The 25390-nt window shown below is 42.8% G+C and overlaps 1 protein-coding gene across 4 annotated transcripts in view; it reads right to left on the reverse strand.

Annotated features, from left to right (window-relative positions):
• Positions 1-25390, reverse strand: part of LOC309371530 (uncharacterized protein) — a 265758-nt gene that overhangs the window by 182964 nt on the left and 57404 nt on the right. The window contains exon 4 of one of the 4 annotated variants that reach the window (XR_014169127.1): positions 20703-20803. The exons of the other annotated variants lie outside the window; for them this stretch is intronic. The gene's annotated coding sequence lies outside the window, so the exon portion shown is untranslated. The remainder of the gene's footprint in view (positions 1-20702; positions 20804-25390) is intronic. 4 annotated transcript variants of the gene reach the window in all.

A 25390-nucleotide genomic window follows, 5' to 3' on the forward strand; every position in this document is an offset into this window, starting at 1 on the left:
AATTTACGGCTTGTGAAGCGATAAGGGGAAATTTAATAAAGATGTTTTACAGATGGTATTTAACACCAAATGAAATACATAAAATTCATGAAACGAAATCAAATCTGTGCTGGAGGTGTAACAAAGTAGAGGGGACACTCATACATATGTGGTAGACATGTGATAAAAGCAAAGGCTTCTGGAATATAGTGTACGAAGAGTTAAAGAAAATGTTTAAACAAAACTTTGTTTGAAAAAAACCCCAGAAGCTTTTCGACTGGGGATACCAGACACAGGTATTGCCGGAGAAAATATGAAAATATTCCTTTATGCCACAGGAGCGGCAAGAACACTAATTACCAAAAATTGGAAAAAAGAAATAATCCCAACAAAAAAAAAGAATGGCAAGACAAACTATTTCATTATATTGAATTGGCTAGATTGACGGAGGCAATTAGGGGTCAAACCAAGCAAAAATTCCAAAAAGAATGGGTAAAATATAAAGAATATCTTAAAAAGCAGTGCCCTCAAATTAATACTTGGACTTGCTTGGATTAATTTCTGCAGAATAATTTATGGTACTTAAGTTAAAAACAGAAAGAAAAAGAGGGTAATAATGAACTGAAAAGGAGACAGTTTACCAAAAACGAAAAGAGAACAGTGTTGAGGATGAAGGAAGTCACTTAGAAGAAAAGAAGAACTGAACAATGGTGTGTGGGTATGTGATTATTTGTTTTGTATAAGTTTTCGCACGTTATCATGCCTTATTTGTATTTTTTTGTTTTGTGTTTTGTAGTTGTTTTTCTCTTGATTCTGTACTATTATTTTCATGTTTAGTTTGACAAGTGTGTGTGTGTGTTGTAAATAAACTCAATATATATAGATATAAAATAAAATAACTCCAACAGATTCTACTTCCTTGACCCCACTAAGGGTGACTTTCCTACCACATTAACCCTCAGAGGGCCATATTGGGATGGCCAACTGAGCATATTTCTCCACAATAAGAGTTCTTCCTGTCCCGGATTGCAGAAAGGCAGTGTACATTTCTTGCTTTAAAAATGATGCCCGCTCAACTTCTATGCAATTAGCAGTTCCACACGTGGAAACTGCTGTTATTATGTCTGGTTATTCCCTTAAACAGAAAACAGAGCTGACGGGCATAAATTTAAACTCACAGAACCCTCCTTTTCTAAGAACCAACTGGCCTGTCAGGGTGAGATCCAAATCCATTGCTGCTGGCAAATGTAAGAGAAGGGGAGCTGATTTTTCATATTTTCCATGTCCCTGCTACAACCCCTTGTGCTTTCCCTGAAAATATACACCAAAGAATTGGGGGTCCCATCAGAATGGATGTGGTGGCAAGGTGTACATGAAGGGGGGAAAGGTCAAGGAGAAAATTGCTTCCCATTCTCTTATGTTAGCAGACAACTCTGCTGGATCAAAAGCTATTCTGCATACATATATCTCAAAGCGGGCAAATATGAAAAATCAGATATGTGTGTGTAGCAACCCTAAATCCAGTAGGTCGTGAAGTCATGAGGGGAAAGCAGAATTCCCCAGAGGGGTGAATGTATAAGAAATAACTCTAAATTGTGCAAACAAGCAAGTTAAACTGAACAGTCCAGAAAAGGGGGTGGGCAGGAAGAATATATACATTTATAAAAAGAAAAAAGAAAGACACCGTGAAGCAAGTAACAGAACAGGCATTTGCCAAGAAGACTGGAAGAAAGATTCAATCTCACCCATGTTATTGATCTGGCTCAACCATCTTGCATTCAGATGCCAACCTAGAATCATTACTTGAAATTCTCCCAACTTTTTGGAATCAATTACACCAGTGCTTTTGCTCTGATACCAAACTGCAAATGGATGGCTGGCCATTAAAACTTTATACTCTCGAGTCTGAATCCGGCAAAGCATTTCAGCACATGCTTAATTTTAAAATTCCTTTGTGGCTCTAGAGGGTTGGTGCCCAATCCAAGCAACTTACATGAAAATTCATGGAAAGGTTCCCAGTGACGAGCCGAGCAATCAGATCTGGCCCCCGTTATGCCTCTCTCTCTCTAATCAGAGCACAATACAGAACACAAACCAAATTTAAAAGCTGCATCTCATGCAAGTCTATTCAATCTTTCATGAAATCAAATCTTTATGAATACAACTTAAATTTCTCCCTTAAAAAGTGTGTGTGTGTGTGAAAAATTAAAATGACTCTCATGAATTTGCATATGTTAAATTATACAATTGCATGCACAGCTGCTAGTTTTATATATCCATATGAAGCCTCGAATGACATGTTTCGGTACTAGTTTTTAATGTCTGAAGCACAACCGACAGAACTTTGCAAAGGCACAAAGATACTTAGCCAATCAAAGTATCTACATAGGCTGGCTTACTTTGCACACATGGTACATTACAACCATTGCATTTCGCTGAACTTTTACTAAATGAACTACAGTGGTTCCTTGGGTTACAGACGCTTCAGGTTACAGAGTCTGCGAACCCAGAAATAGTACCTCTGGTTAAGAACTTTGCTTCAAGATGAGAACAGAAATCGTGTGGTGGCGGTGCGGCGGCAGCAGGAGGCCCCATTAGCTAAAGTGGTACCTCAGGTTAAGAACAGTTTCAGGTTAAGAACGGACCTCCAGAACGAATTAAGTTCTTAACCCGAGATACCACTGTATTTGGATAGTGCCACACATTATAGAATCCTTGAGAGTCATCTTAGCTACATGATGCTATGTTGTACGTAACTCCAATAAGGAAGAGATGAGAAACTTGTGGCCCTCCAACTGTTGATGCACTAAAACGCCCATCATCTCTGACTACTGGATGTGCTGACTGGGCCTGATGGGAGTTGGAGTCCAGCAACACCTGGAGGCTCCCCATCCATTAGCTAAAGATACAAGCTATGTTTTCACATATTTTTGGACTCCAACTCCCTTCAGCCCAAGCCAGAAGGCACAAAAAGTTGTATTTAAATAGCATTCAAATGTGCACTTCAAATATACTTTTTTCTTCAAATATCTTACTTTATTTTTAAAACTTCTGTCCCCAGTTTGTCCACAGAGACTCAAGGTGGCTAAGAAACAGTAATATACAAAGAATAAAAACAAATATAATCCCAAATTCCCTCAACATACAGTCCAATCAATACATTAACAATAACCCTTAACTAAAATTTTTTCCCTTTGCTTATCTGAGTCAGTGACTTAAAGATAGGCTTCTAAACATATTTTATCAGAAATTACACATATTTTCTCTCAAAATATGCATTTAAAAATATTTTTTAAATGGTTTTTAAGCAGAGAACTGTGTTGGAGCATTCAGGAGGCGTTAAAGCCTGTGTATAACCAAGATCCGATCTGTACATTAGCCGGAGAGGTGCAGATCAGGTCAGTTCATATCTGAATTCGAAAATATCAAATTCCTCAAGCATTCCTCCATCTGTCCTGCTAACTGCACACTTCCCTGTGATGAAATGAGCAAATAAATCTGAACAGTGATCTTAAGCGCACAACACAGCACTTCAATGACCACTTTACCAAATGCTAGCCGTAATCTGCATTGGATTTGCTGCTTTCCAATGACTAATTTTTCATCATATACACAGATACCGAGAGGCGACTCTTTCCTTGTAAAAGGGCCTCCCTCCTTGCTTCATCCCACAGCCTTCTGCTCCGTTTGGTGTAAAGGGTAGCGTTGCATAGTGAAGCAACGTGCCGCGCAGGGTAAAAATTGTGCTATAAACTGTGGCTTTTGACATAACGATTATTCAATCCGTTGTGGAATTAAGCCTCAATGAAAAGAATGGCGACTGCTATCTGGTTTGTTACCATTTTTCTAGATCTCCGTTGAACGACTGCCTACATAAACCGTCCCAACTAAGGCGTGCGTTGATGAGGTGGGAAAGCCTCTCCTCTTCACCGAGGGGAGGGGTTGTGGGCCGGAATCGCTTCCCATGCTCACGGGGGGGGGCGTGGCCAGGTCCCTTGTGTCACAGAGTCCTGGGCCCACGTCATGCCCCCCAGCCAGCCAATTTGGTGTGGCCACATTTAAAAGGCCACGGGCTCACGAGCTCCTCCTGTTTTGTTCCTGCTTCCTTGGATCTCCTGCCCTCCCTCCCTCTATGTCATGGGTTGTCAAACTAAGGACTGGGGGCCGGATCGGGCCCAATCACCTTCTAAATCCCGCCCGCAGAAAGTCTGGGAATCAGCATGTTTTGACATGAGTAGAATGTGTCCTTTTATTTAAAATGGATCTCTGGGTTATTTGTGGGGCCTGCCTGGTGTTTTTACATGAGTAGAATGTGAGCTTTTGTTTAAAATGCATCTCTGGGTTATTTGTGGGGCACAGGAATTCATTTACCCCCCCCCCCAATATAGTCCGGCCCCTCACAAGGTCTGGACAGTGGACCGGCTCCCTGCTGAAAAGGTTTGCTGACCCTTGCTCTGTGTCTTGCATTCAGCACTTGACCTTGCTATGGACCTCGGTTGGTCGCCTGTTCAAGGGGCCTGGTAGGAATTTTTTCCACGTGGCAGATTGGCACCAGCCACTTGGTTTTTCACCTACCTTGTAGCAAATCATCACAACTTTGTAAGGTTTGGCGGTTAGGCATTGGAAAATGTGTTGTGTGCTGGAGGGGAAGTTGTGGCCATCACCTACCTTTCCCCTTGAAGGGTATTCCATTAAAGGAATCCGGCAGTCGTGGTTCCTGTCTGATGCCCAGGTGGTGGCTAGGGCCATGGCACGACCCTCCGGTGACTCTAGGGCAGTGGTGGAGAACCTTTTAGAGACCGAGTGCCCAAACTGCAAACCAAAACCCACTTATTTATCGCAAAGTACCCAGAGTTGTTGAACTTTTTGGGGGGAGCTGCTGACCAAAGTTTTTTGGGGGTTGCAAAAGTTGCTTTGCTTTTTTTTTTGGGGGGGGGGTGCCCCAAAGCTGTTCGGATTTTTTTTGGGGGGGGGGGGAGAAATAAATGATGAATAATACCTTTACTGGAACTAACACATAACGCCAACATCATGGTCTGACAAAGTGCCAAAAAAAATCAGCACAGAAAGGGTTAAAAATGAATGCTGTTACACCCAATCAGAAACAGCCACTGACACAGCAAATTGAAAAACAGACCAATCATCTAACACAATCTCCAGCTACTGGCAAAAAAGGTTCTGGGTTCTAACTGTAGCGGGAGCGGGAGCAGGAGAACAAATGGGGGAAAACAACATGAAGAGCGCGGATGGGCCGATGGCGCAGGTGGCATCAGTGAGGGCTCTGTGTGCCAAGTATGGCACGCGTGCCATAGGTTCACCACCACTGCTCTAGGGGAAAGCTTCCAGTTGATTTGCATCAACAAACTCCCCCTACAGGTTAATAACCCTTGTGTGCGACTCCCTACAGAGTGGGCAGGAGTCAAATATAGTCCGTTTGGATCCAATGCCTAAGCCAATACCACTCACATTCTGTAACCAATAAAGTTGTGGCCTTTTTTTAGCCCATTAACCTAAATTACTTGTGTCCATGTGTCTTATTTCATCACAAAGCAGGGAGTGGGGCCTCAACTCACAAGTGAATCCCCTGAGAGAGCAAGTACCACTTGGTTGATCCAGGGATCATCAAGCATAACCCTGAATATATTTGGAAGCAGAGTAGGCCCCACTGGAACCACATAACACTGGTCCTAAAGGATCTTCACTGGTTCCCAGTACGTTTCTGAGCACAATTCAAAGTGTCGGTGCTGACCTTTAAAGCTCTAAATGGCCTCGACCCAGTAAACCTGAAGGAGAGTCTCCACCTCTGTTGCTCAGCCCGGACACTGAGGTCCTCCTCCAAGGGTCTTCTGCTGGTTCCCTCACTGCGAGAAGTGAAGTTACTGGGAACCAAGGCAGAGGGCCTTCTTGGTAGTGACACCCTCCCTTCAAATGTCAAGGATATAAAGAATAACACAACTTTTAGAAGACATCTGAAGGCAGCCCTCTTTCAGGAAGTTTTTAATGCTTGATGTTTTTATTATGTTTTTATATATGCTGTAAGTCTCCCAGAGTGGCTGGGGAAACCCAGCCAGACGGGTGGGGTATAAACAATATTATTATTATTATTATTATTATTATTATTATTATTATTATTATTATGCAAGCCCGCTTTTCGATATAAAACAAATTCTTAAATTTCCCCGGCAATGAAAACATACACATTAGTCTACATAGGTATAATAACATTCATTTGTTCTACAAAAAAGGATATATTAAAGAGGTGTACTTCTGCAACACATAATCTGTTTGTGACATTCATTAACAGAAGGTGTGGTGAGGGCTGCTGTCTTCCAGAGGTTTGAAATAGGAGAGGAAAACCAACAGGAAACCAATGGCCTTCCATATATTGCTGGATTCCTGCTCAGCCTGAATGGCTAATGGCCAGGGATGATGAGAACTGTAGTTCAAAAACATCTATAGGGCCATAAGTTACCCATCTCTGCCATAAAACAAATGCTTGGAAAATTCAAAGAGAATAAGTCTGTCAACAGCCATGCTTCCTAAATGGAGCCTCGTTTTACAAAGGTAGCATATTGACAAAAATCAGACAAGATGAGCACCCATTTCATGACTGGCTACTTCATTTCCTACTGCAAAAATATGCTGGAAAAGAAAGCTTGTCAGTAGAGACAGGGCTACAAAATTATCCTTTCTGTCTCCCTCTCTTTCTTCCCTCCCTGATTTTTCAATGAACCTGAAATATTGAGGGTTTTTTAATACCAAAGCTGGAACAAGATTATAGTTGTCGTTGTACGTTACCTTATAAGGAAGATTTTGACAGCACTAGATTGCATTCATAAAAACTAATGAAGATTCCTCCTTAATACGCATTGCTTTCTTCCAAGTTTGGACTTGAAGTGACAACGTTACAGAGAAATACCCTGCAGGTTTTTTATTTAAATTGCGCCCTATAAAACAATGTCCCCTTGTCAGTCACCACTAATTCAGCAGAAGTTAACCAATAAATCTTTCCAAAGGCCAGCAAAGCGCTTAACTTGGCACATCCCTAATAAAATTAGGAATGTGACTTTATTACATGAACCTTACGTAGATTTGGCCAAGATATCAAGATTTTTGCTTATGGCAACAATGGCTAATGTGGATTGGTATTTTCATTATAACACACCCCACAGCATTTCCAAGTTACGTCTCAGGTTTCCAAATTGGACAATATTTTTCAACGGCATTTGACACATCGCTAGGTGCTGTGGTTGAAACTCTTGTCGCCAAAGCTGCACACAATTTAGCGTACTTAAAGGCAGTAAAGACTTTTGGTAATGCTAATTCTGCTGCATAAATGAGGGCAAATTAATTAATACTTCTATTAACGTAACCTGATTTCACTTTGTTCAAGCAGAGAAGCACTTATAAGCTTTTAACCCAAGCTCAGATATATTGTTTCTGCTCAAGGCAATTTTGCAAAGCGATTTATACAGGAATAAGCTGAAAATGCTGGTGGGGGGAGGGAGGAGGGAAACAGCAAGATTTGGAGGGTCTGAAATGCACACTTAGCAGTTTCCCCCATTTCCACAGGAAAAAACATATTTGCGAAATTGTTGGACGCTCTGCGCCCTCGGAGCATTTTATTTTAGAAAATCCTGTCATATTGTGCTTATAGTTCTTTTATCTATTCCCCACTTTCTCTCTCGTACTATCTCTTTCCTTCCATTTATAACACCTCTATTCTTTCCCCCCTTTTTTCTTCTTCCCCCATTCCTCTCTTTCCATCGCCTTTCACTTTCTCCCTTTGTTATGTATTGTTCAAACTATAATACCATCGGCTTTGTAGACAACAAGATAGCGGTCTCACCTGGCACCAGGTGAGCACTGTAGAAGCCAATGGCCACACCTTTGGCAGAGCTCAATATAAGCAGGACATTGTCCCTCCTCCATGCACAGCCGTTCTGTTTAACATGCAGCAATCTCAACCCTGCAAGACTATCAAGTCACGGAAGTTCACCTTATGATAAATACAACATAGCATGAAAAAGAAGTATGATTGATGCCCACTAAGCAGACTGTTTATCAGACAAACTCATTTTGCCAACTTTGACATAAACTGTTAGTTTTCTTATCGGACTGACATTGCGAGACCAGCACCTTGGTGGAAAAAAACTTCCCAAGAACTCTTCAATGACCTCTAAACAGCCCTATCTTATCATCATCTGACTTTCTACCACAATAAATCATTCACAAATAGGTTAAAAGAAAAGCTGATATTAGAAAATGGATTTATTTTCCATAGCTATAGACTTCAAAATGTGGCAAGACTTTCGGTGGAACTGGGTGATGTTGATAAAGTGTGCAAGGAAACTCTTTGCTCCCACTGATGTTTTGTGAGACAACTGTCTAATGTGATTTGTTATCTCTCAGAGAGAGAAAGAACTTGATTACTATCCATTGGGCCCTTATTAATTGTTTTGTGGGCACTTGGTAATTTGATTCTCAATACCGAACTTGGAAGCAGAAAGAGATTCCTTGGCCTGAACCCAGTGAGGTCTTCTACAAATGGGAAATGTCCTTCTATTCAGAGAAGGGCAGCTTCTGTTCTCAGAAAAAGCTTGGGTCCAGAATGAAAGGGAAGAGTTATATTTTTGCCTCTACCCTACAGCTCCAAAAAATATCTCCCATGCAGATCCAGAAAATCCTCTGGAGGAGATCAGGGTAGTGGTGGTGCTCAACCACTCATAAAAGCCACCTAATAATCAGGAACCTTTGAAAATCAGGAGAGGGCTCATGCACCTTTAATAGTTGTGATGGAAGCTACACCTGCTGAAATGCCCTATTAAAGGTACAAGAGCCATTTCCTCTTCTCCATTTAGCAACTTCCTTGAGAAGTGTAACATTCTCTCTCTTTCTCTCTCTGTGTATTTCACAGTAGACAGAAGTAATGATTTCTGAGTTAAGCATAAAGGTAAAGGTACCCCTGCCCGTACAGTCCAGTCGTGTCCGACTCTGGGGTTGCGCGCCCATCTCGCTTAGGAGGCCGGGGGCCAGCGCTGTCCGAAGACACTTCCGGGTCATGTGGCCAGCGTGACAAGCTGCATCTGGCGAGCCAGCACAGCACACAGAAACGCCGTTTACCTTCCCACTAGTAAGCGGTCCCTATTTATCTACTTGCACCCGAGGGTGCTTTCGAACTGCTAGGTTGGCAGGCGCTGGGACCGAGCAACGGGAGCGCACCCCACCACGGGGATTCAAACCGCCTACCTCACGATCAGCAAGTCCTAGGCACTGAGGTTTTACCCACAGCGCCACCCGCGTCCCAAGTTAAGCATACAGAAAGCAATATTCCCAGATTAAGTTACTGTACATTTGACTTTCAGTTAGGGTTCCTGGGACTGAAATTCTTTTATTTTGATGCCTTGCCCACGACAACCCATCTTCCTCTACTATGTGGCAGCCATAGGAAAGTTTGCACACTCAGTCCTCAAGGTTCAACAGTGAAGCCCAGCAATTCTGTCCAGTGCCCTGTGTTTACTGAGCATGCTTCCTTTAACATGCTCCAGAAATGAACTCTCTGCTTTTGCACTGGGTTTCCTTGGCAGTTGAGTTGGTGTGACCTGAAGGTAGGAAATGAAAAACAACAATGGGAGTAGCCCTATTCACACGTTGCTCCCTGTGAGGGCTATGTGAGGAGGATAGAGTGGGGCTTTCTTACGCACATTGTGCTCTGTTGCTGTGTGAGTGATTGAAGAATTATACCAGAGTCATTTCCCCCTACATGCCTTTCTCCTTTCTATCTCCAAAACTGAACATGAAAGTGGTAGCCAAGAAGGCCTCACTCTGAACTCAGCATGGCCTTTGAGTCATTTTTACAAATATGGCAGCAATAGAAGCAAAAACAAATCTTGGTTTACTGCTGAAAAACACTCGTTGAGTAATATAAAGGAAATTTACTTCAATTTACTACAGATAATCATATGCAGATCTGGAGTCTTTATATTTTACAGCTCGCCTTAATTTCACGTCTTCCAAATGCAGATAGTATGCACATAAAACATTTCACCATAGTGTTTCGATGGAGTCCCTCTCCCCTCTAAAAAACTAAAAACTATTTCTGTAACAGAATATCCCATCCCAAATTCCTCATCACGTTATTTAAAACACTGTTTTCCATGTCAAGGTTGCAAAACTGCACTGACATGACTAATTGAGATGTAACTGAGAGCTGCACAATGCAAAGTAGCAATGGGGGGGGGGGGAGTGGAGCTGCATTTTAAAGGTCTTTGCTTAAGAAACCATAATGTAGATAAGCAGTTTAACTACACAGTATTTGTCAGGCTGCACAATAGTTCCCAGCTCAGGAGAACAAAAGTCATTTCCTCCTCCACCATTTTGGTATTTAACATCTGAATCACCATCCTTAAGACACACATGTTAAGTGTACACACAATGTGAGCGGGAAATATTATCCTCTGCTCTCACCCACTTTGGTTATCAAAACCTAATGAGCTCCAAAATAGATACATTCCCACTATTTCGTATTAAAGAAAAGCTAGTTGCTGATCATTCGTCTAAAGCAGGCACGTCCAGCTCCCAAGAGACTGCGATCTACTCCCAGTGTAAAACAACCTGGCAATGATCTACCCATTGTCATTGGAGGGAGGAGGAGTGTGTGTGTGTGTGTGTGTGTGTAAGGGGAGGATTGCCCAGAGTTGTTGAGCTTTTTGGGGGAAGAAATACCATAAATCGCTCACAACAAAATCCACAGCCAACAAGCAACGCACGAAGCGCCAATCACCGTATCCCAAATCACAATCATCAAATGCCAAATGACCGCCCACTAGAGGCGATGGAGGAACAGAGCAAGGGGGAGGGGCAGAGACATGCATTCCCACATTTTTTTTAATCCCACGAGCAATAAGGGTCCCGCGATCGACCACGATCACCCGGGGATCTACCTGTCAATCGCAGTTGACCGGTTGAACATGCATGCCCTAAAGCATTCACTGAGTTACCCTGAAGGAGTGTCTCCATCCCCATCATTCAGCCCAGACACTGAGGTCCAGCTCCAAGGGCCTTCTGGCGGTTCCCTCACTGCGAGAGGTGAGGTTACAGGGAACCAGGCAGAGGGCCTTCTCGGCAGCGGAGCCCTCCCTGTGGAACGTCCTCCCATCAGATGTCAAGGAGATAAAGAACTACACAGTTTTAAGAAGACATCTGAAGGCAGCCCTGTATCGGCAGGTTTTTTAACATTCAATGTTTAATTATCTTTTTATATTCTGCTGGAAGCTGCCCAAAGAGCTGGGAAAACCCAGCCAGATGGGCGGGGTATAAATAAAATCACCATCGTCATCATCATCATGGGTTAGTTGGGGTTATTTCTTAGCCCCCAAACTAGTTTGTAGGTCGCCTTGGACAAACCTCTCTCTGTTAGACTCAGTATTCTTTCTGTAAAATGGAATTAACATTCTACTATTCGGGAAAAAATTAGTGTATACTAAAGAAAAATACTGCCTAGAGCTAATGGGTCAAACAGCATTAGCATTTGTGCCTATGCACAAGGACAGCCTTTGTTAAGTTTTCAAAGGGTTAACTGGGGAATGTTAAGAAGGAGAAAGGAAGAAAAATTAGAAGAACTGTGAAGGGGAAGAATGTGAAATTTGACTCTATCCAGCTTGTGTTTTGCTACACAGAGATTCAGTATTTTTTCTCATAGCAAATTATTAGAACATCAAGTTCTAGCAGGTATTTACTACCATCATCAATGCCTTCTCCTGATTGTGTGAGTTTAATGAAACTGGTACGCTATTGGCAATCAGGTGCATGCAATTCCAACAGTAAATTCAGAAGAGGAAATCAGAACGCAGGTCTCTCCCCCCGCCATATCCCCCCCCTTGAGAATAATCTGGTTGTAACTCTGACTTTCAGAAGGACAGAATTAAATTGGACCTTTCATCTACCTAAATAGAAATATTCCTCTTTCATGCACCCTCTCCCATTCCCTACTTTTCCTTTCAAGTCCATTCCACCAGAAAGTCTTCTAGCATGAGCTTTCTTGAAAAGTTCAGGAACTGTGTTAAGGCCATTGCAGTTTCCTTAAATGTGTTGTAGACATTCTAAGCCTATAACCAAACTTAAATATATGTACCTGAAACAATTGTGTCTTATTTATTTCTCTGTTTACCCCTACCTTCAGATCGCTTCTCTTCCTTTGTTATTTCCCCGGTGTCAAATTTTAGATTGTAAGCTCCTTGGGGACAGGACCTCCATAAAACATAATGCACACCAGGGGAGCCAAGTTGCCCTCAAGATTGAGAAGAAGAGAAGAAGAAGAGTTTGGATTTGATATCCTGCTTTATCACTACCTGAAGAAGTCTCAAAGCGGCTAACATTCTCCTTTCCCTTCCTCCCCCACAACAAACACTCTGTGAGGTGAGTGGGGCTGAGAGACTTCAAAGAAGTGTGACTAGCCCAAGGTCATCCAGCAGCTGCATGTGGAGGAGCGGAGACACGAACCTGGTTCACCAGATTATGAGTCCACCGCTCTTAACCACTACACCACACTGGCTCTGGTGTGCATTGATTGTGTGTGACATCACATGCATGGAGTGATGTCACATTGTCTGGAGAAGGCCAAGCACTCTGGAGGAACCGGCCAGTGTGCCACACTCAGTTCCTCACTGGGCCTCCTCTGCACCCTCAACATTGAGGGGGCCAAAGACACCTTGACCCCCTAGAGTTGGTGCGCCTGATCCCCACTGACAATAATACACAGTGGAACTTTGGTTCTCAAATTTAATACGTTCCGGGAGTCCATTTGACTCCCAAAAGCATTCAAAAACTAAGGTGCGGCTTCCGATTGGCTGTAGGAGCTTCCTGCACTCAAGCAGAAGCTGTGTCAGACGTTCAGCTTCCGAAAAACATTTGAAAACCGGAACACTTACTTATGGGTTTTTGGCATTTGGGAGCCAAAACGTATGAGTACCAAGGCGTTTGAGAATCAAGGACGACTACATAAAGAAAGAAGTGATTCTGTGACCATATTGTTTATGTTCCTGTTCTGTTTCCCCACATTTATCTGGCTCCCATGTCAAATTTCAGAGTGGAAGCTATGCAGGGGCTGCCTTCATGTACTCTGTAAATTGCCATGCACTGATGCTATAATAAGAAAAATGAATAACAATTAATAAATAATGAATAATTCCACACTAACACCAGTGACTGAAAAGCAAAATAAAAAGCGTCCACATGACATATTATGCTAGCAATAAGTCCTGCAACGCAGCTCTTAATATTACTTTAAACAATGAAATTATTCAGGAATCTGAGGAAATTCTTTGGAAGGGTTTGCTCGTTGGATTCCCCTAAGTCACAAACTGAAATACCACACGCAAGGAGAAATACAGTTCAGTTGCATAGTTCCATCTTGCATATGCAAATATCACAGCCCAATCTTATGTCAGCTTCAAAAGATAATGTCATGCAGAAAATTAAGACCATCTGATGAAACAATGTTATGAAATGTGGTTGGACAGAGCGGCTCGTGGCATGTAACAGTTTCCACACCAAAACACAAGAGTCTGTGCAAGAAAACCTCAAATTCTGAACACTTCAGCAGAACGCAGTTTATTCATTGAGGGACAGCTGGTGTGTGTTTGTACGTGTGTGTCTGCTAGTTAGGACAAGGTTGCATAGCATTTGTTAATTCAGTCTTAACGCAGAAAATGTCTCGTGTCTCAGGCTATTCATTATCAGTTTGTGAATTTCTGGCCCAAACTATGTTACAAGTTCAAACCCTGGTCTACCCCAACTGCATATCAAAGGTCGGGGAGATGGGGGTGGGGAACAGGTCCAATATTTTTTTTAGAGAGAAAAGAAAGCTAACCCGTCTCCTTCTGACCCACAGCTGGGCATGGAAGATAATTTCATTTGGTGCATTAAGTGAACAGACCAAATTCATAAATATTGTTTTCATTTGGGGCAGATTCCAACATTAAGCAAATAGGTTTGCTGTAAAGGTAAAGGGACCCCTGACCAGGTCCAGTCGTGGCCGACTCTGGGGCTGCGGAGCTCATCTCACTTTATTGGCCGAGGGAGCCGGCGTACAGCTTCCGGGTCATGTGGCCAGCATGACCAAGCTGCTTCTGGGCGAACCAGAGCAGCACACGGAAACGCTGTTTACCTTCCCGCTGTTTACCTATTTATCTACTTGCACTTTGAGGTGCTTTTGAACTGCTAGGTTGGCAGGAACAGGGACCGAGCAACGGGAGCTCACCCCATCTTGGGGATTCGAACCGCCGACCTTCTGATCAGCAAGTCCTAGGCTCTGTGGTTTAACCCACAGCACCACCCACGTCCCACAGGTCTGCTGTAGCTTCCATCTATAGTTTGGCCCTCATCTGGTGGTAATTTGGGATGGTGGGGAAGCTATTTTCTTTGGATTTATTTAGCCCCATCCTGTGGGCAAGACAAGAGGAAACAGAGAACCTGGGACTTCCACATGAAACAGCAGGCCACTTTTGCCCCAATAATGTACATTTGCCAGAATGTCTCCTTCCGCCATGCTAACCATCCCCACTGTCACTTTTTTAGGAATTTCCATTTTGCTCGGCCAGCCCACCTGACTCTGGGGCCTTGCAGATATTTTGGACTACAGTTCCCATCAACACCAGCAAACACAGTGCTGCTGACTGGTGCCATTGGGAGTTGTAGTCCAACATGCCTGCACAGCAGCAGGTTGGGGAATGCTGTCCTAAAGAATTTAACACGAACGGTAAAGGCTTGTGGAGAACAAACAGGAGAGGCTAAAACACAAATATTTTGTTGCTACATTCCAGCAATCTCTTTCTGAAAGCTGATGAAAAGTCCTGACAGGCCTTTATTGGAACATAAATTAACTGCACCAGAGCCTCATTTCAAGAGTTATTTTGGAGGAGGGGGGCAGGAAACCTATACAATTAGTTTGGGACTATCAAAGCAATTCTAGAGTCCTTTGGTGGCACGGTGCTTATCTGCATTCACTCTCTTTCTCCTTCCCGCCATAAAATGAAATAGAAGTAAACATTCCCATAATACTGCATTATTTACCACTGGTAGTTTGCTAATGTTAGAATCACTGAATTAATAGCATCACTGCTGCTAATATACGCTCAATAACGAGTTGGCATGCAGAGGCAAAAATCCCTATTCATTAACATTGCCTCACCTTCACATCTCTCCCTTTAGAAATTAATCCGTTCCCCCAAATAAACTCACTTGCTCGCCATTTGCATAATCCAGTTATCATTCCGGAGAATCCCATAAAAGGGCCTTAAATATGAGCTGTAGTAGCTGCAAAATTGTCTCAAGTGCCACTGCCAAAAACTCAGATTAATCTCAAATTAGCAGCTATGTTTGAAAACGCAGGCATATATTTGTCTTTTCTTCTCATTGCTATTAATTCTGACCCAGCCACTAGTTGAAGTGGTCATGCAAACAACAAATAACCCTGTTTAAAGTAGGTCCAATATTAATAAAGTTACTAGGTGTACTGGAAGAAGCAAAGATCACCAGTGTTGAAGCAATGATTCTTCAACATCAGCTTTGTTGGACTGGTCATGTTGTGTGGATGTCTGATGATCGTCTTCCAAAGCAACCACTCTATTCCAAACTTAAAAATGGAAAGTGTAATGCTGGTGGTCAACAAAAGAGGTTTAAAGACTGTCTCAAGGCAAATCTTAAAAAATGTAGTATAAACACTGACAACTGGGAAACACTGGCCTGCGAGCGCTCCAGGTGGAGAAGAGCCTTTACCAAAGGTGTCATGGGCTTTGAAGACACTCAAATGCAGGATGCAAGGGAGAAATGTGCTAAGAGGAAGGCACGCTTGGCAAATCCACACCGTGATAAACTCCCACCCAGAAACCAATGCCCCCACTGTGGAAGGACATGTGGATCCAGAATTGGCCTCCACAGTCACTTACGGACTCATTGTTAAAACCGTGTTTATGGAAGACAATCTTACTCAGCTACGAGTGATTGCCAAAGAAAAGTTACTAGATCATTATTGTGAAATGTTCACACGTCGGTGCGTCAGTTCCATTTGTAGAATGGGAAGTTCAACCACCATCTAAAAATGAGGATCTAGTTATTCTTGACTCTGTGTTCAGTAAAGACCAGAAATTTGTACCTCTCTCCTTCTCTGCTTCATCATATTGGAAGAGGAAATCCCTCAATTTTACATTTTACCATGATTTTGTATTGAGACTTGAGTCTAGTGATTACTCCTGGCTACCAAACGGAGAAATTTGTGAACTTTAGTTTACTATTCTTATATTGATGTAAGGCGAAGGCATTGACTTGATTTACAATTCCAGAGTGATTTAATGATTAATCCTTCTTTCCAGGGAATTCTGGGAATTGCAACTCTGTGAGGGGAATCGGGGTCTTCAAACACCAATCAGTATCCTTAAGGAACTGCAGTTCCCAGGATTCTCTGAGGGAAGCCATGACTTCTAAAGTGGCATGAGAGTGCTTTCGGTTTATGGTATGGTTGTGGCCTTATATACTGACACATGTAAACGACACAGAAGCTGTGTTTCCTTCTCATATGCACAGAAGCAGCATCCCAAGCCAACTGCTGCTTTCGTTTTACTACTTAAGTTTTTCATTTATCTCAGGTATCTTTTGTACCTGAGGTTTTATTTTGTTCTTGTTGTTTTTTAAAAAGCAAAGTGTGCATTGACTTTTAGAAAGAGATAGATTCTTGCACCTTTCGCTGTTAGATGTTTCACTGTTTCTCCATCTCATCATTCAGCTGTTTCTTCTGGCAAAGCCAGAAACCAGGAAAGAGTCATCGAGTAAAAGAAAACCAATAAATTCTGAGCAATTTGCTGCTAGTCCTGTTGTCTTAGTCCAAATTGATCCTTTATTTACTTCACCCAGAAATGTTTCTGGTGACAAGTCCATCAATTCACTACCAGCCTAGATTAAATGCTAATAAACCAAATGTAAAAAACAAACAAAAAAGTTAACCTTTTCATTATGGCTCTAACCAAAGGCACCAAAGAACTAAATTGTAGCATCTGCAAAATTTGGAATTTCTTTCTTTTCCCTTTAAAATTTGCAAATTATGCAGGGATTGTGAGTATTTGCATTTTCATAATACACAACTCGTGGAGTGAAATGACAGAAGCAGCTAGAAAATATTATTCTGGAAAACAAACAAGGAGGAAGGTGAATTCTCTGTAGAATGAGGACATAATGCTATTTGCCACAAGCATTTTACAGCGAATCAAAGAATTTGAATGGATCTGAAAGATGAATTGGTCCATAGAGAACTAATGTAGTCCCTCCAGATGTTGTTGGACTTCCATACCTGACCTTTGGCCATCCTGGCTGGAACAGATGTGAGATTAAGTTCAACAACATATGGAGTACTCCTGGTCTAGTCCACCCTTTATTGATGTAGGAAAGCCTCTAAAGGTAACTATCCAGCTTCAAATCTTTGAATGAAGGACAGTGGGGCCCCTCATTTTTAAAACGGAGAGAATTGCACTGCAAAATTCAGAAATGGCTGTGTTTTCATTCACACTTTTTTTTCAGGAAGTGTGAATGTCTCAAGTTCACCTTGCAATGTGAATTGAATCGAATTTCTCCTCCCAATCCTGGCTTCCCATGGGTATCTGCTTGGCTATTGCTGGACTAGATGGTCCTGATGCATCCTAGTTGGCCCAAGAGATTTCGCTGCCTGAAGAGATGGAGCAGCGAATGGTACCCTCCCATCCGCAAGTCGACTTGCATTAGTAATCAAGACCAGACGAGGCTGATGTTGTTTTGCACCTGAGGCAGAAACCACAAGTACCTCTTTCCCCTCCCTGTCAGAAAAAACTCAACAACAATAAAGTAAACAATGAACAATTTTCACCCCTTTCATGACACTCCAAACCACCTGCCTAAAGTGGCAGCCCCTCATTCTGCAAAATGGCAGGGTGGGCCCAGCGGGAGAGTGTGGAAATGAACACAAGTTGTTTGGAGACTCTATGGTTATATCCAAGGCACTGTGAAGAGTTACCATGGATATCTGTCACCATGGAAAATTCCTCAAAGATGAAGGGGGCAAGGTCAGCACACATGTAATGTACATTGTGTTCCTCAAGCCACTTTGAGCTCACTGAGAACTATTGTCTATCCCCATTCATGAGGGTGGCTTTTTTAATATATAAAAAAACAAACCCATGTTGAGAATGAGATGAAAAGAAAAACCTGAATATTTTTCTCCTTTTAATCTCCAATCGAAGTACCTACAATGTGAAACCAAGCTACCCTCGGGGCACTTTGCTACATTTATTAGAAACCAAAGATTAGAACCATTTTATGGAAATTAAAGATAATGTGGAACATTTGTCAACCTCACAGCCACACAGAAATGTGGAACAGCATCACGAAAAGCTTCTCAGACAGCATGTAAAATGGATTCAGCCCAGCTAGTTGGTTGTGGCTACCCGTGTAGCATAAGTAACTTTTAAAATTGGCCACTTCTTTCACTGCTGAACCACTATCACCTCCTGAGTTCTGCTGATGAGTGAGTCGGGGCTTTTCCATGTTATACATCCCAAACAAGTGCGAACTGCATTTTAGATACAGTAATATCTGTAGTTTCAGCTGTGGTGTGGTTAGGTGATTTTAGGCTCTGAACTTTGAGAGCAATCCTAACTGCAGAAATCTGGTTACCTCTATCCCAAATTATATTCAGGAGTGGGGCCACTGCTGGCTGAGCCAACCCAAACCTGACAGAGTGAAAACAAGCTTTTAGAATCCAGTTTGGCATACACCACTCTTTTGGGTGTAAGTTTTGCTGGGTTGCTAGATCATATGACTGACCTGAAAGAGGTAAATCATTTTAGACTCAGGAATTAATAGCTTTCTCCCTCAATCATTCCATCGCATCCTTGAGATGATACAGTCACTGTATTTAGAGAGCCTCCTGTTCATTTTGTTGAATGGGGCTCTGGACGTATGCCCCAAAGTCCTCCTGCCCCAAGACACTGCTGCTCTTGTAATCATAGAGCTGTAGAGTTGGAAGGCACCCCAATACTCACCTAGTCCAAACCCCTACAATGAAGGAATCTGAACTATAAAATCTTGTAAGCCTGAGTCCATTCTGAGCTTCGGCCCACCTGACCTTCACCCTGTAACTGTTGGCTACTCATGCAATGGGGCCTCCCGCTGCCGCTGCCACCGCACCGCCGGAGCGCGATTTCTGTTCTCATCCTGAAGCAAAGTTCTTAACCCGAGGCACTATTTCTGGGTTAGCAGTGTCTGTAACCTGAAGCGTATGTAACCTGAAGTGTATGTAACCCAAGGTACCACTATACTCAGCTTTCACTTGCCTAGTATGAAACCCAAAAGGACATTATCCCTCCCCCACAAGGTTTCCAGTACTTCTACTTCATCAACCAGTTCCTCCTTGTTGGTCAGGATCAGGTCCAAGAGGCGTGATCCCCTAGTTGCTTCTTCCACCTTCTGGGAAATGAAATTGTCAGTGAGGCAATGGGGAAAATTGTTGGACCTTACATTCTTGTCAGAGTTTGAGTTCCAACAGGTAGCTGAAATCTCCCATGATTTCCTCTTTTCTCAGTGCCTCAGATCTTTTGAAGATGCAGACAGATTCTCATGTGGCTTGACGCCTAGCACGTGGTCCTGCCACCTTCACAATTTTTGCCTGGTTCGCCCCCCCCCCCATGATGTTGAGCAGGAAATGCATATTGTGATGATGTCTGAACATGGGGCTAGAGAAGGAGAGGTGGAAAACACACCCAAAAAAGGTGCTAGTTTCAGTGGTATCTCAAAGTCTCCTTGCAGTTCTGCCCCTTCACAGGAGAGGGAACAGTGACGACAACAGCTGGCATACAGGAAAGTGATCGGTTTGACTGCAGGATCACTCCTCTCCCCCCCACAAAAAATACAGTCCAGGAGGGTCTATTGTTCTGCTTTCCTCCAGCTGCTCACATCTGTCCATGCTGTGATCTAAACAGTTCTAATAAATCAGTGCAATAAGCTAACGTAGCTAATATCTACCCACTAATAAGACTAGAGAAAAGTTCAATTGTGGCCATTTTGTCTTCTTCCCTGTGATCTATCATTCGATACCAGAAAGAAACAGACGTGGGGTGGGGGTGGGGAAGAAATGTGTGTCAAATTAAATGTATAAACATTTAACAAGGTGTAAGTAAAGTCATCTGTCCCACGTACAAATCAGTGCGGGGAGAGATACAATGTGCTGCGCTGAAACACAAGGTTTATTACTTAATGACCCTCGTTTTATATTCCTCACAGCTTAAGCACAGGTTTTGTACTGTTCAGGCAATAAAGGAATCTCCTTGTGTCATAAATCACATTCCGATCTTTAGCCAACCGACTCCAAAGTATATCATCACATCATTATACCAAGGAATTCTTAAGAACAAAAACTGCACAATATCCGCAGAAGGGACAACTTTCCCAGGGCAAGTGAAGACTTGGAGCTTGATGTTATGGGAGACAGTCTGTCTCTCCTTCTCTCTTGTGATAAGATCTAGTGCAGAGGTGGGGAACCTCCAAAAGCTTCCCTTCAAGCCTCTCTTTAGCACCCCAAGGAACTCTCCCGAAGCCATGACTCAACTTCAGGCCATGACACCCCCCTGGCCCTGCTCTACCCCCTCAAGTGCTTTTGATTGGCTGGAAAGTGCCTTTGAGCACTGATAATCCCTCACGCTTACCTGGACGGAGTAGGCAGAGATGCGGGGCGTGGACTGGTTGGACACAGAGGAATGGTGGGAGGAACCAGCTGGGGAACCACCAAGAGAAGGAGGCTCAGAGCCTGGGGAGTGGTGATGAGACAATGATGAGTGGGCAGACAGAGAAGACAAGGAACAGGAGGTGTCAGAAGTTGAAGAGGAAACAGGGTTTAGTGAGCGGGGAGAGTATGTGGCAGAGAGGAGTCCAGAATCAGAAACAGAAGCTGAAGCAGGCTAGTAGGAGAAGGGAGGCCAAGAGGCAAAGATGAGTCAGGCTGGAGAAGAGTCATGGGTGTTTTCCCCTCCTGCTGTGACAAGCTCCCTTCTCCCCCCACCTTGTCTCCCAGAACCAGAAGCGGGCTGAAACGGGCAGAGCAGTGGCAGGCTGCAACTAGATGCAGTCTCAGATTGCTTGGGAAAAGCCCTGGAGAGGAGGAGGCTTGGATGGCTACATGTGCATGTGCTGGGTTCATACCCAAGGCAAGGAGGGAGCGATTCCCTCCATATCCTTTTGCTGGAGAGCCACAGCCTAGGGAGCTGAAGAGATGTTTTCCTACGATAATTAGATAAATCCTCACCTGCTCACATTCCTTTGAATTTGGTTAATTGGGTTAATGCTTGTTTGCAGTTCCTCCAATTTGTTATATTTTAATAAATATAACCTTATTCCTGTTTCCTTTTTGAGTGTGGGAGCAGGGTCTCATCCCAGCTTAATATTGATCCATAACAGAAACTGTTATGATTGGTTTCTTTATAAAATAGAATAAAAAACTTTACATCTAAAATAAATAATTGTCTAAGCAATCGGGATACAAGTGCAAAAGAAGGCTGTCATTAGATTTTTATTAGCGAGCACTAAGCGCCCCAGTTGGGAACTGCTATGAATTTCTGAACAAAAAGGACTTCTGATAGTGGTAGTATGATGATAATTCTAAATTTCCTCTTTGCAGCTGCAGTTGATTCCCAGTATTTGCTAAAATCTCTCTCTTTTTTGTGACTTAACAGTTATTGGCTCAGCTACTATATTGCCTTAGAGCCCTTTTTTCCCTGTGGAACCATGAATTAATTCCACATGGCAATACGACTCCCCCTACTCCTCAACCTTTTCCTTGAGGTGGTTATAAAACGTCTGTAGAGAGCAACAATTTTTATTCTACTTAATAACAACTTCTATAAGGGCACGAGTTTTAGTGGAGTTTAAGTACAAAACACACCATCTCAACTAGCCCTTTTATGTTACAAAACTTCCATTAAACTAGGGCAGGAACATTCATTTTACGCAAATATTCCTTAAATCAGGGTGTTCTTTTGGTTTATTTTATTTTTTGCGGTTCGCACACCTGTAATTTGAATGAAAATCTTGAGAGACATCAAAACTTAGACAAGTGCTTTTGCTTTTAGGCAGCTACTTAAAACTTCTATTTTTAAGAAGGCTTTCCCTGAAAAATGACTCAGGCATTTTATCTTGCATATCGTGTAGAATATTGTAACACAATGCTTTCAAGATCTGTTTTTTAGACTGTAGCATATACTTTGTTTTTACTATACACATGCTGTTCTTTTGATGGCTTTGTTGTACACAGCTTTGAAAATATTTATCTGACAAAGTTGCCTAGCCAGTGGGATTTACCAAGTGCTTAACTTCGGCTGCATTGTGCCTGCGAGGGGGAAATGCCACCCCTAAAATTCTGCAAATGCATGCCCATTTGCTCAGTGAGGAATCCCAGAGCTAGAAGGTTCCAAAAGCCTATTGGTAGTTAAAGAAAGCCTGACAACATGGCTGCAACAACTACACTCCAGTGAAAAATGGCCTTATTTATGATAGCAGATTATGCCACATGGGTGTGGCTATTCCGACTTTTCCCCAGTGGTAGATTCAAGGAATTCACAGAAATGCAAAGCGCATCCTAAAGCTAATCGATTGCACCGGCATGGTCTACTCAAAATCTTAGCTAAAAGTTCCAGAAACGTAAAGCCACTCTTATTTAAGGTTTGGATGCCTCACTCTTAAGCACTTGCAACCTTGGCTCCAGGTCGGGCTCCAGGTTTGAAGAGCCCTGGGCAAGCTGTTCTTGGTGAGTCCCCTCCCTATACTAGGAGAGCCTTTCTTGTTTCTAGGTGGGCAGGCAGGCCTTTTTATCCATAATGATGATGGGGGAAGTGCTCTATTGAGCTCTAGGCAATGCCTATGAACTCTGCTCCCTCCTCCAGGCTTATTTGCCACTGCCCAGGCCTACTGTGGATTCAAATGCCATTCTCAAAATCCTGTCCCCAAAGCAGGCAGACTTCAGGCAGCACAGCCTGGAGAGGTCAACCAAGCAAGATGGAAATGATCACCAAGAGAGGGCCATACAGAGGACGCATAAACCAAAAGAACTTGAATACACAGCAGCTTCTGGAGAGAGAGAGAGAACTCTGCAAGGGTCAGCTGTTTGTAATGCAAAACTGAAACTGAAACCACAGTGCCTGAGAGGTGACTTTGGCAGTTCCTGTTATGGCAAGCCAGCAGGGCCAACAAATTACATGCATAGCAGAGTGCGTTGGCGGAGAGATGGGCAGGAGGAGGGCATGGGAGGCCAAAGGAAGTTTGCTTGTTGCAGGATAAAGGCGCTGAGACAGGAAAAGGTAGCCGGTCAGGTGGGGAGCACAGCCAATAGAAAAATAGGGGCTGTAGCAATAATGGGTGATCAGAGTCTACAGCCAGGCCTAGGCAGTCTACACCATGTTGTGCTCTGGCAAAGCTTGCAAGGGTCACTTGCATGCCCGTTTTGTCCAAATGGTCAGGCTGGCTGTGGCTTTGACCTAGAGGAAGTAGTCGTGTACACTTCCAAGTCACTAAGCCCTGAGCCTCTGCCATTTGTGTGTGAAGTGAGCCAAGCATGTTGGCATTGCCAGTTTGGGGGTTGCATTATTAGGCTATCCAGGAATGTGAGAAAATCCCAATATTTAAAATTTGACACTGCATGGAATAACAGTCCCCACAAGAAAGCATGAATATGCTGTAACACAATGTAACAAAAAATAAAAATCATTTTTTTTTTGTTATGATGTGCCTTTTTGGGGAGGTGTTTAGTGTAGCCTCACATGACGGACACTAATTATTGTGGCACCTTATTGGCAGCAGCTGCTGTACAGAAAAGGCCATGTGTAGGATCCAAACAAGTTCTTAGTTTTGTCTCCTGCTTTCTTCTATAATCTCAAGTTTATTTATGGCTAGCCGAAGCCGGATGTCAAATCTGGGTCCCTCAGAACAAAATCTTAATAATTAACTGGCAAAACTGAACATGATCGTTTCTGACACACCTACACTGGTAATTATTGCTTTGAGGCCATTTACTAATGAAATTAATGTATTCATTGCCCTAACAAATTAGCATAACTCATACATAATGCCCCACATTTCAAGACCTTCCTAGGAAAACAACACTTAATAGTGCAGAGTGAAATGGCAAGGGCATGGCAGAGAGGCAGCCTGCTCTGAATGACTGCATGTTAAAAGCCGCCATGACTAAGAGAGTATTATAAAGCAGAATGTAAACACAGTATGGGTAATAATACCATTAACAGGGTCACCAAAGGCATACTGTTCATTATCATTTTTGCACTTCAAAAAATATTCAGATCTTATGACGGTAGTAACCACAAAATTTAATAAGCTTGCTACTTCTTGTTGCTACATAGCAGGAAAATCATTCTTTGCAGAAGCAGTTACTTCTTCCCCATTTCATTGATAATGATTACATGGGTGATGTTTCTCCTCTTAGCAGGAGGAACGTAACATGTCTAGGATCATTAAGGAGAGAGAAAACACAGTAGATTGGTCAATGATATAAAAATGGTAAATGTTAATTCTAGGATCAAGGAACTTATGGGTTAAGAGGAGAGTTTAGATGCTTACAAATTCAGTAATGTACCCAAAAGCATGGAAATTAAATGTGTGGGTTAACTTACATGCTGTGGAAGTGTTCTACATGTAAACACAACCAACTCGTCACCCATGGCACCTTGTCAAATGCACAGGCCTCCAGCAAATATATACAAGTCACTCGTTGCCTGCTGGAGGATAGTTATTTGTTGCCTTTGGGGGTGAATGTCATTTCTCAATCCTAAAATAAGCATGGAGAAATCAAGCATGGAAAACTGACTGCCGTTCCTCTGCTGCGGCACACAAGGCAGTGTTGGGAAACATGCATTTATTTCTTAATCCATTAAAGATGTTCAATCAATCATTAAAAACACACACAAACACACACAAGCAGACAAACACTGTAAGAGTCAATGTGGTGGAGTGGTTGCAGTGTTGGACTAGGAGGAGGGCGAGACAAGGACCATGTTCAAATCTCCATTCACTCCATCAGTGAATGCTTGTTTACTTGAGGTCTCAGATGCAACTCCTGACATCTCTGGAAGGTAAAGCTCTAGGACTGGGGGAGGAGATTAGTATGAAGACCTGGAGAGCCTCTGGCCATCAGGGTGGACGATATTGACCTAGATTGACTAGTGGCAGCTTCTGATGTTCTTGTTCTTCATCATTGCAAACAATGCTGTCAGCCTGGGCTTTCACTTGTGGATTGAACAGATACAAAGGATTTTTAGCACATTATATGTGTTAATTGGCTTCCCGTGCCATGATGTCTGTGGCCTCTCCACAATCCTTTTTATAGTGTATT

The sequence above is a fragment of the Podarcis melisellensis genome (assembly GCF_964234715.1).
Source record: "Podarcis melisellensis genome assembly, chromosome: 6".
NCBI classification, from domain to species: Eukaryota; Metazoa; Chordata; class Lepidosauria; order Squamata; family Lacertidae; genus Podarcis; species Podarcis melisellensis.